We start from the raw sequence: 14,375 nt of genomic DNA on the forward strand, positions 1-14,375 counted from the left end.
GAGTGGGGGGGTGGGAGGGATGGGGTGGCTGGGTGATAGACATTGGGAAGGGTATGTGCTATGGTGAGTGCTGTGAATTGTACAAGACTGTTGAATCACAGATCTGTACCTCTGAAACAAATAATGCAATATATGTTAAGAAAAAAAAAAGAAGAAGATAACAAGAGGGGAAGAATGAAAGGGGGGGAAATCGGAGGGGGAGACGAACCATGAGAGATGATGGACTCTGAAAAACAAACTGAGGGTTCTGGGGGGAGGGGGATGGGAGGATGGGTTAGCCTGGTGATGGGTATTAAAGAGAGCACATTCTGCATGGAGCACTGGGTGTTATGCACAAACAATGAATCATGGAACACTACATCAAAAACTAATGATGTAATGTATGGTGATTAACATAATAATAAAAAATTTTAAAAAGAATAAAGAATGTTCAGTTAAATCTGAAAAAAAAAAGAAGAGAGTGGCATGATATAGTCACAGTGCTGAAAGGGGAAAATCTGCAGCCAAGAATACTCTTATATAGCAAGGCTATCATTCAGAATAGAAGGAGAAATAAGGAATTTTCCAGACAAACAAAAGTTTAAAAAAATTCATGACCACTAAACCTGCCCTACAAGAAATGTTAAGAGGGAATCTGTGAGTGGAAAACAAAAACTGTAAGATAAGGAATATAGGAATCACAAAAGCAAAAAAAAAAAAAAAAAAGTGTATCTGTAAAAATCTAGAGAAGTACAAAATAAAAGGATGTAAAATATGATACCAAATATCTGAAATGTGAAGGGGAGAAGAGTAAAGAATGGGTTCAAAATTAAGAGAGAATCAAGTTCATGTAGACTGCTATAATCAGAAGGTGTTATATATAAAGCAAATGATAATCACAAATCAAAAAACAGTGACAGATATGCAAAAAATAAAGAAGAGAGGAAGGGAAGGGAAGGGAAGGGGAGGGGAGGGGAGGGGAGGGAAGGAAGGAAGAAAGAAAAAGAAGAAAGAAAGAAAGAAAGAAAGAAAGAAAGAAAGAAAGAAAGAAAGAAAGAAAGAAAGAAAGAAAGAAAGAAAGAAAAGAAGGAAAGAGAAAGAAAGAAAAGAAAGAAAGAAAGAAAGAAAAGGTGTTGGAGAAGATGTGGAGAAACAAGAACCCTTGTGCACAGTTGGTGAAAGTGCAAACTGGTACAACTATTATGGAAACCAGTATGAAGCTTCCTCAGAAAGTTAAAAATGGAACTACCCTATGATCCAGTAATTGCACTACTGCAGTATTTACCCAAAGAATGAAAACACTAAGTCAAAGGGATACAGGCACCCCATGTTTATTGCAGCATTATTTACAATAGCCAAAATATGGAAGAAGTCCCAGTGTTCATCGACTGATGAATGGATAAAGATGTGAGATAGATGATAGATAGATAGATAGATAGATAGATAGATAGATAGATAGATAGATAGAAATGGAATATTATTCAACCATAAAAAAGAAATCCTGCCATGTGCAACAACATGGATGGATCTAGAGGGTATAATGCAAGTAAAATAAATCAGAGAAAGACAAATATCATATGATTTCACTCATATGTGGAATTTAAGAAACAAAACGCATGAGTGAAGGATAAAAAGAAAGAGTGAGAGAGACAGAGAAAAAGACTCAACTATAGAGAACAAACTGATGGTTACCAGAGGGGAGGTGAGTGACAGGATAGGTGAAATGGAGATTAAAGAGTACACTTATCATGATGAGCACTGAGTGATGTATACTAATTGTTGAATCACTATATTGTACACCTGAAACTAATATAACACTCTATGTTAACTATACTGGAATTAGTTTTAAATTAATAATAAAAAAGAGACAGAAGAGTTACCAATAATGTACTTGGGGGAGAATCTCAGACTGCAAGACTGATTGTCAAACTGGCCTCTTCCTCTGCAACCACTCATGACTACCACTGAGATAGAAGAAGCCTAAGTGGTGGTAACCCAGCAGTCTGGATTCCTCCCTGGAGTACCTTCAGGGCAAAGCATGAGACATCTTTGTTTTAACCTCTCACAGAACCCATTGGATGTTTTTTTTTTTTTTTCAAGATTTTATTTATTTATTTATTTGAGAGAGAGAATGAGATAGAGAGAGAGCATGAGACGGGGGAGGGTCAGAAGGAGAAGCAGACTCCCTGCTGAGCAGGGAGCCTGATGCGGGACTCGATCCTGGGACTCCAGAATCATGACCTGAGCCGAAGGCAGTCGCTTAACCAACTGAGCCACCCAGGCGCCCCCCATTGGATGTTAATAGTAGTAATATCCACGTGAGGTGGACCTAGTTCCCAGGAAACAAAGGAACACCTTGTAACATCAGTTACAAGGGTCTTCTAATTCCATATCAGATAAAAAAGACTTTTGCCTTTGAGCTGACTTAGTACTCTTTGGGGAGGGTGGGCATCTCCCCAGGAGCCAAGGTGGTTAGGACATGGGAAAAGAATCCATCTTCTTCATCAGATAACTCTTCCTCTGGGAACCCATTTTGTGAACTTCCACTCGATGCGCTGACTCAAATTATAATGGTAAACTTGTGGTCTAAATATTAAATTTTTGTTTTTAACTCTGAAAAAAAAAGATTCCTAATAGAAAGGTACCATTATCACCTTGATGCTATGAAATAGATGCTTGATTTTTATTGTGCCTTACTTTGGCATGGTGACATTAAATGAAATAGCATAGGTAAAAATACAATAATACACACATACACAGTATACAAACAATAAATACAAGTTTCACCTTTCCCTCTCCATTCACATTTTTTATACTTTATTACTACTGCCCTCATTTTTATTTACAGGTGAACCTATGCAAATTGATGAAATTTTCACAGCCTCATTTAAAATCACAAATATGGTCTGTTGCCTCAAATTAATGGGCACTGAAATTCATGACAAAATTAAAATGTGCTTATACTGCATAGAAAATAAAACCATGGCAGTAGGAAAAAAAAGTTTCCTCCTCTTCTCCAGAAAATATAAATATACAAAATATACATTTAGTGCACGTCTAGCCACTCTATCTAATGATTTCAGTAAATAAGGGAAAAGATAAAAACTGTATGACAAGAATATACAAAATAAATAGTTCATTATTCCAAATAAGAGAATGAGAAAGTATGTAGACTTTATTACCTATATACAATTCCAAAAGTTAAGGACATTATATTTATTCCCCAGTGAGCATCTACCATTAGCACTTAATAAAGGCAGAAATATTGACCTTCATTCAGTACTGAAAAGCAGAGGCCAAAATTGGAGTTATTCAGAGAGTGGCATTGCATTCCAAAGGTGTCAAGTGTAACTTAAAACAAGCTTCAAGTCTAGACCATAAATATGAGAGAAGCCATTGATGTACACTGCTACTTTCTTCAACTCCATAATAAGAATTTTATCAAAGCTCATATCCAACTAATAATGAGGCCAGAAAACCAGGACTTGTAAGCTGAGACTAGACTACATATTGGAACTCCAGCTTCACTTCATTCAGGATGAAGGATGTCTTGGGAAATCTTATCCCTAGAATAGAAAAATGCCTGAGAAAAAGGACTGTGGCAACAGAGGCAGGAGAACACGTTCATGTGTTAATGTCAAAAGACTGTACAATCTAGAAATGATGTTCCATGCGTTCATAACCTCCAACTCACAAAGAGACACTCAGCTCTCAGGATCCAACATTTACTGAGTACCTACTCTGTGCCAGGATCTTTATTAGAAAATTCCACTTCTCTTAGTTCATTTAAATTTCTTGTCAAACCAAAAATTCCTTATTATCTCCATGTTATAGATAAAGCATTTGAGAACCAGAGAATTAGAGGGACCCAAAGTCATATGATGAACAAATATTAGAGCTAGGATTTAACTCTAATCTTATACCTCCATGAGCAATATTATATCCACAGTACCATAGAACCATCACTTCAACATGTCAGGATATTCAAAGGGCCTTCCCCAGGGAATGGGAGAAAGGATGGGGGCAGAGGGAGAGGAGCAGTACAAGTAGTGACTGGGAGGGAAATGGGGGGTGGGGGTTCCTGGGGTGTTGATTACATTCTCTGCCTGGACCTGTGTGCTGGTTACATGAGTGTGTTCACTTCGCACAAATTCATCAAGTTATATATGCATGATATGTACACTTTTCTGTATGCATGTTATATATACTTAAAGAAAAAGTTTATAAAGGGCACCTGGGTGGCTCAGTTGGTTAAGTGGCTGCCTTCAGCTCAGGTCATGATCCCAGAATCCTGGGATCAAGCCCCGAGTCAGGTTCCCTGCTCAGCAAGGAGTCTGCTTCTCCTTCTCCCTCTGCCCCTCCCCCGCCCCCTGCTCATGCTCTCTCTCTCTCTCTCTCAAATAAATAAATAAAATCTTTATTTAAAAAAAGTTCAGGGATGCCTGGGTAGCTCAGTCAGTTAAGCATCTGCCTTCAGCTAACGTCATGATCTCAGGGTCCTGGGATCGAGCCCCGCATCAGGTCACTTGCTCAGCAAGGAGTCTGCTTCTCCCTCTCCCTCTGCCTGCCGCTCCCCCTGCTTGTGCACTCTTTCTCTCAATCTCTCTCTGATGAATAAATAAATAATAAAATAAAATAAAATAAATTAAATAAATAAAAAATATTAAAAAGTTCATAAATGGGGAAGGGAGACAGTTGGCCTTACCAAGAGTCCCAGAGTTGCTCCCTAACCCGGGCCAGCTCCCTGATTAACACTTTCCTCCTTCTCACAGGCACAGGAGAAGAGTCTGCTTCCTTTCCTCCTGAAGTTACCAAAAAAACAAACAGAAACAGAAAAACCTTAGTAACTACACAAGCCAAATACTAACCAATGAATCATGGATCTCTACATCAAAAGCTAATGATGTACTGTATGGTGACCAACATAACATAATAAAATAAAATTTAAAAAAATAAAAAATAAAGCTAAACTTTCTTCTTGAAAATAAGTTTCAGCATATTCATATGGAGGTGGCACAGAATGAAGACAACATGAAAGTTAGGGATCACACCTGTAATCTTATTACCAACTGCCTGAAGCATCTGGGCCTCAGTTTATTTGTCCATAAATGAAGGGTTTCAATTAGAAAACCTCTGCAGCACATTTTCCCATGTATATTCTTTAGGAGATGTGTACAAGAATATTCATAGTAACACCATTCGCATAGGAGAAAAGAAGGGTGAAAAATGTCTGCTGACAGGAGAATGGATAGTGAACTGTGGTATAATTTATACACTGAAATATTCCATGGGAATAAAGTATATGAATTATGGTTATATAAAAACAGTGGATGGTTCTTAAAAGCATATTAAATAAGGAAAGCAGATTAGTGAAAAATTATATATATTATGATACCACTGATGTAAAGTTAAAAAGAAGCAAATGAAATAACATATTGTTTAGAGGCTCATACATATCTGGTAGAACTGTAAAGAATACCAAGCAAATGATAAATGCAAAATTCAGGACACTGGTAATTTCTGGAGGGAGGCAGGGTGATGAGGGAGAATGTGGAACAGAACAGAATTTTCAACAGCATTAGTAATGTTCTATTTCCTCTTTGTGGATTCATGAGTGTTTGTATGGTTCTACTTCATAACTTACATGCATGTCATACAAAATTTTTATGTATCAAATAATTCATACATTTGTAAAGAGTATGTGTATTTTTCTCAGAAAATGTTGGTGATAGAGCAATAAGTACTAAATCTTAAAGTCACCAATAGATTGTTACTCTGATCTTTAACTGCCTTAATACCAGGGTTTGTTCCCTATGGAGAAGAAACAAGATCATGATCTTGTAAAGGAAGTTGCCTCCCAAGAAGAACAGGTGGGGCATTTTAGTCCTTTTGCTTATTGTCATCACAGATCTCCATATGCAATAGGAAGTTATAATGGAAGAATGCCAGGTTAACACTGACCTATATGAGAACTACAGGGTGGCACACTCCCCCCCCTCCACCCCAGGAACACAGCTGGATGTGTGTATAAGGCCCCTTTATTGGAAGAAAAAGCACTTCTTTTTCCTGACACAGCCCAAACTGAGGCACCTGGCTTGGTGAGCAAAGAGCAGATCGGATTTCATTCCCCAGTCTACTCTTAGCCATAAGCCTTGGTGCAATATACAGCTCAAGTCAAAAGTGAATCAAGTAAACATAACAGAAAACTCTTTATTCAGACAAGGAAATGTAACTCAACTCTTCTCTGGAAGAAGTCATTTATTGACTTTTCCCATTAATATTTATTGAGTATCTGTGTTACACAAAGTGCTTTCAAGATGTTGGGGATTTAGAAGTGAACACAACAAACCCCTATCCTCATGGAGCTTAGAGCATCTTAGTGGAAGAGACCAACTATAAATCCATAAACAAGAAAAAATTAGATAATTTCTGATAGTATGCAGAAAACATTTATCTGATAGTAGATCTTCACATTTGACTTCAGCTAATGAAACCACAAATTTTTCCTTATGATTCTCCTGCCATTTGGTTTAAAAAATACTGAGCCTCATATTTTACTATAATAAAAGTAATTTCTTTAAAAGCTCCTACTTTCTATGAACAAAAGAATCCAGAGAGACCAGAGGGATGGTATGATGGTCTTCTTGGTATGTCAGTCAGACTATGGTCTCCAGGTATTCAACAAAACACTAATGTAGGGGCACCTGGGTGGCTCAGTCGTTAAGCGTCTGCCTTCGGCTCAGGTCATGATCCCAGGGTCCTGGGATCGAGTCCCACATCAGGCTCCCTGCTCGGCAGGAAGCCTGCTTCTCGCTCTCCCACTCCCCCTGCTTGTGTTCCTGCTCTCACTATCTCTCTCTCTGTCAAATAAATAAATAAAATCTTTAAAAAAAAAAAAAACACTAATGTAGATGTTTCTGCAAAAGTACTTATAGATGTGATTAAAGTCCATAAGCAGTTGGCTTTAAGTGAGGGAGATTATTCCAGATAATTTGAGTGGACTTGACAGCATCAGTTTAAAGGCCTTCACAGTAGAGCTGAGGCTTCCCTGAAGAAGAATAAATTTTACTTATGGACAGCAGCCTCAGCCCCTGCCCTTCTTGACAGCCTGCCCTATGAATTTCAGATTTGGCTATGCCAGCTAAAACACTGCACAAGCCAATTTCTTGTGATAAATCTCTTTGATGTATATCTCCTACTAGTCTACATCTCTGGTTGAACTCTGACCAAGACAGATTGATTTAGGATGCATTATTTTGGACTCCCATCATAAAAGATCCTGGATCTAAACACAGCCTTGGTCGTATGTCTCCTCAATAAATAAAACATGGTTTGGGAAATGGGGAGGTAGGAGATTTACATTTACTGAGAGCGTACTCAGAACCCAGTATTTCCGCATGCATTATCTCTACTCATTTGACCAAACACCATGCAAGGTTATCTTTAGTATCCCCGCTATACTTACAAAGGGACTAAAACCAACAGAAATCATGTCATTTGCATAAGGTCACCCAATTCACAGGCAATCAAAGCTGGATTCCAATGTGGATCCATATAAGACTAATGGCAAAGCTTACCATGCTGCTGCCCTAGGAAGATAAACATCTTATAATCTTGTCAGCTTATACTACAAAGTTTGCAACTGAAACACTACTATGACACTGGGAAGTAAAGGGTAAATCAGCAAATAATCCAATTTAGTTAAAGGATTTGGAAAAATCTGGAGGATAATCAAATTTTTCCTCAGGCATGACAGAAACATAGAAAACTCAATTTTTATAACAGACTATTGAATTTCTCAGAGGGATGCTGAAAAAGATGCCTAAGTGACCCAGAGGGTTCATTTAAGTATCTCCATTATAGGATCTGGGCTTCAATTTAAAGGGAAAAAAGTGATTCACATTAAACCAAATCGGGATCTGAAATGCAGCCATATGCCAATCTGCCACTTAATGGCTTATCCAGAAATACTTCACAGTTACCTTTCTATCCTCAGAGTTGCTTCCTTTAAGAAATTCACCTTGATTATTCTGTGTCTTTAAAGTGCTGAAATTGAACAGTCAAAATCCCAGTTCTATTTAAGCTTGCATCCCTTGGAGCCCAGGGCAACCTGTTACTTAAACATAATGTATGAATTTCACTGTATTTCAATGATTTAGGTGACATTTCCTTGACATTCACAAGATGTCTATAAATTAGAAGTGCTACAGTTTTAACACAAAATGAATAAAATGATCAAAAGAATCCTCCAGTTGCTGCCTACCTTTGGAGGGGGGAAAAGCTAATTGGATTGCTATTCTCTGCATATATCAATCTATACACAGAAGCATGGGGAGAGCACTGATAAATTGCCTTTTCTCATTATATTTTGGTTTACTTTTATGTTTTGTAATTCATGTAATTACTCATTGTCTTCTATCGAAGCATATTATAGAAAACCTTGATTAATCCATTGAAACCCTCAATTTACCATAATTTAGTACCCAGAAATTGTTTTCTAAATGTTAAGACTACATAGAAGCAAATTACAACATAACAACCTATATCAGGATGCTTTTGTGGACTTCTTTCTTTTTTCTTCTTTTATTTATTTACTTGAAGCACACAATCTCTTACAATAGAACATACAAACCCAATCTAAGAATATTCATACACAAAAGGCCATGCAGCACCAAATTTACAATGGATAGCTCTTTCTAAGTTCTGGGGACTGAGGATTATGCTCTCCAAGGGAAATCTCCATCCTTTCCTGCTATGAACCCAAACATTATATGCAAAAAACCCAACCCCTATGTGATAGTGTTAGAAGGTTTGGTCTTTGGGAGGTAATTAGGTTTAGATGAGGTCAAAAGGGTAGAGCTCCAGGGTGGGTATTGATGTCCTAATAGAAAGAAGAAGAGGCTAGAGCCCTCTCTTTCTCTCCACCATGTGAGGACACAGCAGGAAAGAGGCAAACCAAGAAGAGGATCTTTACTAGGCCATGCTGACACCCTGAACTTGGGCCTCCACCCTCCATTTTGAGAAATAAACTTCTGTTATTAAAGCTAGCCAGTCTGTGGTATTCTCCTACAGCAGCCCAAACTGACTAAGACATCTCCAACTGCACAGGGGTTAGAGGTACACTCTGGGGCCTACCCATGAATAAGAAGATTAAAGGGTAGTAACAATCACAACTAACACGTGCCTGGCACTGAAGGGATATGATGAGCAACCCTATGAGGTAGGTATGAATGTTATCTTCATTTTACAGGGGGTAAAACTGAGATACAAATACATTTAGGTCCTACAGCTAGCAAGCAGCAGAGCCAGGATTCACCCAGGCAGTTAGCTCTCCAGCAGTAAAAGTCTCTTTTCTCTCATTAAATTATAAATTACAAATTCTGTATCATTTTAGCAGCTTCAGTACTCACCCATATCAAATGCCTGAGGATTAAAAAATAGTTTGAGAATAAAAAAACATATTATATAAACTTGACAGGGTGCTGGAGGAAGGATGTCTGAGAACATATTAAACAGATTAGGGGTGCCTAGGTGGCTCAGTCGGTTAACTGACAACACTTGATTTTGGTTCAGGTCATGATCTCAGGGTTGTGAGATCAAGTCCTGAGTCAGGCTCCACACACTTTTTTTTTTTTAAAGATTTTATTTATTTATTTGAGAGAGAGAGAATGAGAGAGAGCACATGAGAGGGGGGAGGGTCAGAGGGAGCCCCATGCGGGACTCGATCCAGGGACTCCAGGATCATGACCTGAGCCGAAGGCAGTCGCTTAACCAACTGAGCCACCCAGGCGCCCCAGGCTCCACACACTTATGATTCTCTCTCCCCCTCTCCCTCTCCCTCTGCGTTCCCCACCCCTGCTCACACGCTCTCTCTCAAAAAAATAAAAAATTTTAAAAAATAAACAGACTAATCACAAGATCTAGAACAGGAAATAGCCAGCAACCATCAACTACAATCTCTCTCCTATGCACAAACCTCAAGGAAAATATCAAGAAAAGAACTACCTTCCCCACCTTCAACAGGAATAGAATACACAATCAAGTTCAGCTTTTACACCAATAGGAAAACCACTAAATTGATACAATATGGCAACACATTTCTAAAACTCTGTGGCAACAAAAATTCAAATAAGAGGGGTAGTCTATTTAATAATCTAATAACTAAAGAATTAGTTACCCAGAACACCTGATTCCATAAGCATTGCAGTGAATCAAGGTTTTAACCAAAGTTACTTAGCTCTTGCATGTTAGGTATGACAGTTGCAGTGTTTGCCTTGGGAGCTGACACACAGGGCCATCGATAGATTCCTTATGCCTTTGTGAGTCAATGTCACAACATTATCTTGTCATTTTCACTTTGGGATTTTTATCTACTACTTCAAGTTAAGAAGGAAAAGCCTGAAATGTGTGTTTTTAAAATACATCCAGGACAACACTTCTATTTTGGAACTCTTTACTGGTTAAATAAAAAACCCTCTAACAGCTGCTAAATAGGAGAGGAATACCAATCATTTCAGAAGCCAAGAAATATATGATGAGCTACTATTTCAGTTCTTGAAAAATAAGCCCATTCAAAGCTAGCTAAGGCTGTGATACCCCAAATGAAATGCTAAACCTAGGGTGCATTTCTTGTCATCGGCAAGAATGAATGTATAAAATGCCTCGAAGGATGCAATTTTCCTTGAATATTATTATGGAGCACCTTCATTTTTGAGGGAAAGATTTCTTCTTGTTTATATAGTACCTATAGTCTCATTTTGTTGCAATGCCTTCTCAAGTTCTCCAGAATGAATATAAAGTTGTACCTCTAAAGCTCTTCTACACAATGTACATGACGGAGAAATCAGATACAGTGTTGAAATTCATCATGTACAATCTATGAAATAAGGGCTGTGCAACCATATCAGCACATGTTACAAGATATATTTCCATTTTTTTTCATGTCCCTCTGAATTTATTTGACAGAATTTCAGAAGGGAAAATGTATTTGCCAAAGGGCATGTTGTTTTTACTTCTTGGAGTCAGCAAAGATGCTGAAAGGTTCTCGACTTTCTCTGCCATTAATTAAACTTCATCATCTTAGACATCTAGCCACACTCTGCATGCAGCAGCAATGGGGCTTCTTTCCTAAACTGTCCTTTGTCTCAAGTGTTTCTCAGGGCACTTCTAGGCAGGTTTAGACATTTCAAAGTCATAGCTAGTTTTAAAACACCCTTATATCAACACCCAAAATAGAAGCAAAAAAAGCTGTTTTTTTTTAAACCTAGTTCATTAGCCACCACACCAGGTTCTTTAACTCTCCTCAATATCAACTTTCTTCTATTATTTTTAAAAGTATAATTCTGAGACCCTTCAGCACCCTCAAACTACAAATACTTCTTTTTTCTTGCATTCAGGGGAAGATTAATACCATAAGCCTTTGAAGGCTTTACTTCCGCACTTGCTATTCAATCCTCAACCCTCTGTTACCTTATTCTTTTACCATTCTAATGAAACTATTCTTGTTCTCTTGCCTTTAATGGCCTGACCCAGTGTCATTTTCAAGCTTTGTCACTCAACAGCATTTGATACTGTTAACCAATACCTCCTTCTTAGAATTATCCACACCCTTTTTCCCCTGAAAACAGTTCCTCCAAAATTGTCTTTTACTATTCCCATAATTCCTTCTCAGCTCTGTCTACTGACTCCTATCCTTAACTGGTAGGAGTCCCTGGGCTGTCCTTTGTCCTCTTCTCTGATTTGACACATGGGTCCTGAGCAATCTTATTCACATTCAAATCTCCAAAAAACTTCTATACATTAATGACTCTAAAATCTATTATCTCCAAACTGGATCCCTTCTTGAACTTCATGCTTACTTTACCAACTGCTTCATGATCATTTCCACCCAGATGTTCCACAGAATCTCAAACTCTAGATGTCCAAAACTGAATCCACCCTTTCTCTTCCCAAAAGTTGGATCTTCTCTTTTGATTAATACAATGATCCACAAAGTCAGAAAGCTGAGATTAATCCCAGGCTGCATCTCTACCTCAGTCCCAGTCCACATCATTTCTCATCAAAAGACATTAACTATCTTTTTTTTAATTTAAATTCAATTAGCCAACATATAGTAATCATTAGTTTCTGATGTAGCGTTCAAAGATTTATCAGTTGCATATAATATCCAGTGCTCACTTTCTAACCATTCACCCAGAATCTGGCATTACCCACTGCCTTCACCCTCCATTCTCCATCTTTTTGAACTCAAAACCTTCTAAGGCCCCCACCATCTGCAGGTTGAAGTCCAAACTCCATAGTAGGGCATACAAGTCTTTTTTTGGGATCTGTCCTCCTGTCTACCTTTAAAAGTTATATCTGCACTAGCATAATACCCTTTAGGTCTATCCATGTTGTCACAAATGGCAAGATCTTGTCCTTTTTCTGTCTGCATAATATTCCTCTATGTGTGTATGTGTGTATGTGTGCATGTGTGTGTGCGTGTGCACGCACCACATCTTCTTTATCCATTCATCTATTGATGGACACTTGGGTTGCTACCATAATTTCACTATTGAAAATAATGCTGCAATAAACATAGGGGTGCATGTATCTTCTCAAATATGTGTTTTTGTTTTCTTTGGGTAAATACCCAGTAGTGGAATTATTGGGTCATATGGTATTTCTATTTTTAATTTTTTGAGGAACCCCCATACTATTTCCCACAGTGTCTGTATCAATTTACATTTGTACCAACAGGGCACGGGAGTTCTTTTTTCATATAAGTCAGACAGAGAAAGACAAATACCATATGATTTCACTTAGATGTGGAATCTAAAAAAGCAAAACAAAGGAATAAACAAACAAAAAGCAGAATCAGACCTATAAATACAGAGAACATACTGATGGTTGCCAGAGGGAACAGGATCAGGGGATGGGCAAAATGGGTAAAGGGGAGTGGCAGATACAGGCCTCCAGTTATGGAATGAATAAGTCACAAGAATAAAAGGCACAGCATACAGAATATAGTTAATGGTATTCTAATAGTGTTGTATGTCAACAGATGGTAGCCCACACTTGTGGTGAGCATAGCATGATATATACAGTTGTTGAATCACTATGTTGTACACCTGAAACTACTGTAACATTATATGTCAACTATACTCAAATAAAACTAAAATTAAATTAAATTGTTATATCTACAACACAGTCTGGTCTCCTGGCTGCTTCAGAACTTTCTGCCTTTTCTTAAATGCTATCTTTTCAGCCTGTAATGTTCCCTCTTATTAGCCTAAAAGACTAATTCATTCTTCAAGAATCTACTCAAATGCAACTCTCTTTGAGAAGCCTTTTCTATTCTCTGCAGGAAAAGTTAAGTGCTTCCTCTCCCATGCCTTCTCAGCATCTTGTTTATTCCTCTATGGTAGCATTAATCACTTTGTTGTAACTGCTCTTACAGTGGAGGACAGGAATGATGGTTTATTCTTCTTTATATCCCCAATGCTCAGAACCAAGCCTCTCACATATTAAGACCTTAATAGATGCCTTGAGAATAGAATAATGCAAGCATCATATAATTCTCTACCTTTCAGAAAATATGCTTGTCTGTGTATATATGCATGGTTTACATCTGAAATTCCCATTTTAATCCTAAATGGAGATGAAGCCTAGTGATCTTGACTTTACTGATTTTCCTCACACTCACTGTATGGTTGTTTCAGGCATATTTTGGAGGAATGAGAAATTCTAAAAAATCCAGTGTCACATGCATCCACCTAATCACAAATCATATGCCCAAGGACACTCTCAAAGTTGAATCTTATAGATAACAGGAAAAAACTAAAGTTGAGAAACTTTTCCTTCCCTGCCTCTTGAACAGATGATATCACAATGTTAGCATATTAGATTCTGCGGCTGCCAGAAATGTCTCTCTGCTTCTGTAGGAATTTCCCTGACAAAAGGCCACTCTTGTGGAAATTTCCTAAAGCGTGCATTTGTTTTTCAATATAGCCCATCCAGGGTTGACCTCCACGAAAATTGCTAACTCTTCCAATATGTCAAGTAAGTTTCTTATACCCTCTCTATCTAAGCAATTATCAAGAGGCTCTATGGGTCTCTCAATGACGTAATACCCCAAAATATCCAGCCTATCACCGAGAAAATCAAACTCACCATTCTACCACAAGAATGAAGCTCCTTATCATGTTGAAGGGCTTAATCAATCTGCATTAATACTATAAGAGTAAGAATTTTCACATATTTGCCTCTCCTCTCTAGGGTACTACAATAACAGGTACAAGTAGCTTCTCAGTATATAAATGGTTTGAAATGAATGAATTTTGAAGTTCCATTTCATAATACTGTAAGTGCATTTGTAACCAATTCCCACCTACCTGCACCCAAAACATTCTCAGTTA

At 37.9% G+C, this 14,375-nt stretch overlaps 1 protein-coding gene across 1 annotated transcript in view; it reads right to left on the bottom strand.

The window, feature by feature from the left end:
* The window catches only part of LOC145723448 (uncharacterized), a 1,060,322-nt gene that overhangs the window by 938,436 nt on the left and 107,511 nt on the right, over window positions 1–14,375 (bottom strand). The window contains exon 7 of the mRNA XM_081830597.1: window positions 4,685–4,781. The gene's annotated coding sequence lies outside the window, so the exon portion shown is untranslated. The remainder of the gene's footprint in view (window positions 1–4,684; window positions 4,782–14,375) is intronic.

This window comes from Leptonychotes weddellii, chromosome 9 (genome assembly GCF_054177405.1).
Source record: "Leptonychotes weddellii isolate Sample4059 chromosome 9, ASM5417740v2, whole genome shotgun sequence".
Lineage (NCBI taxonomy): Eukaryota > Metazoa > Chordata > Mammalia > Carnivora > Phocidae > Leptonychotes > Leptonychotes weddellii.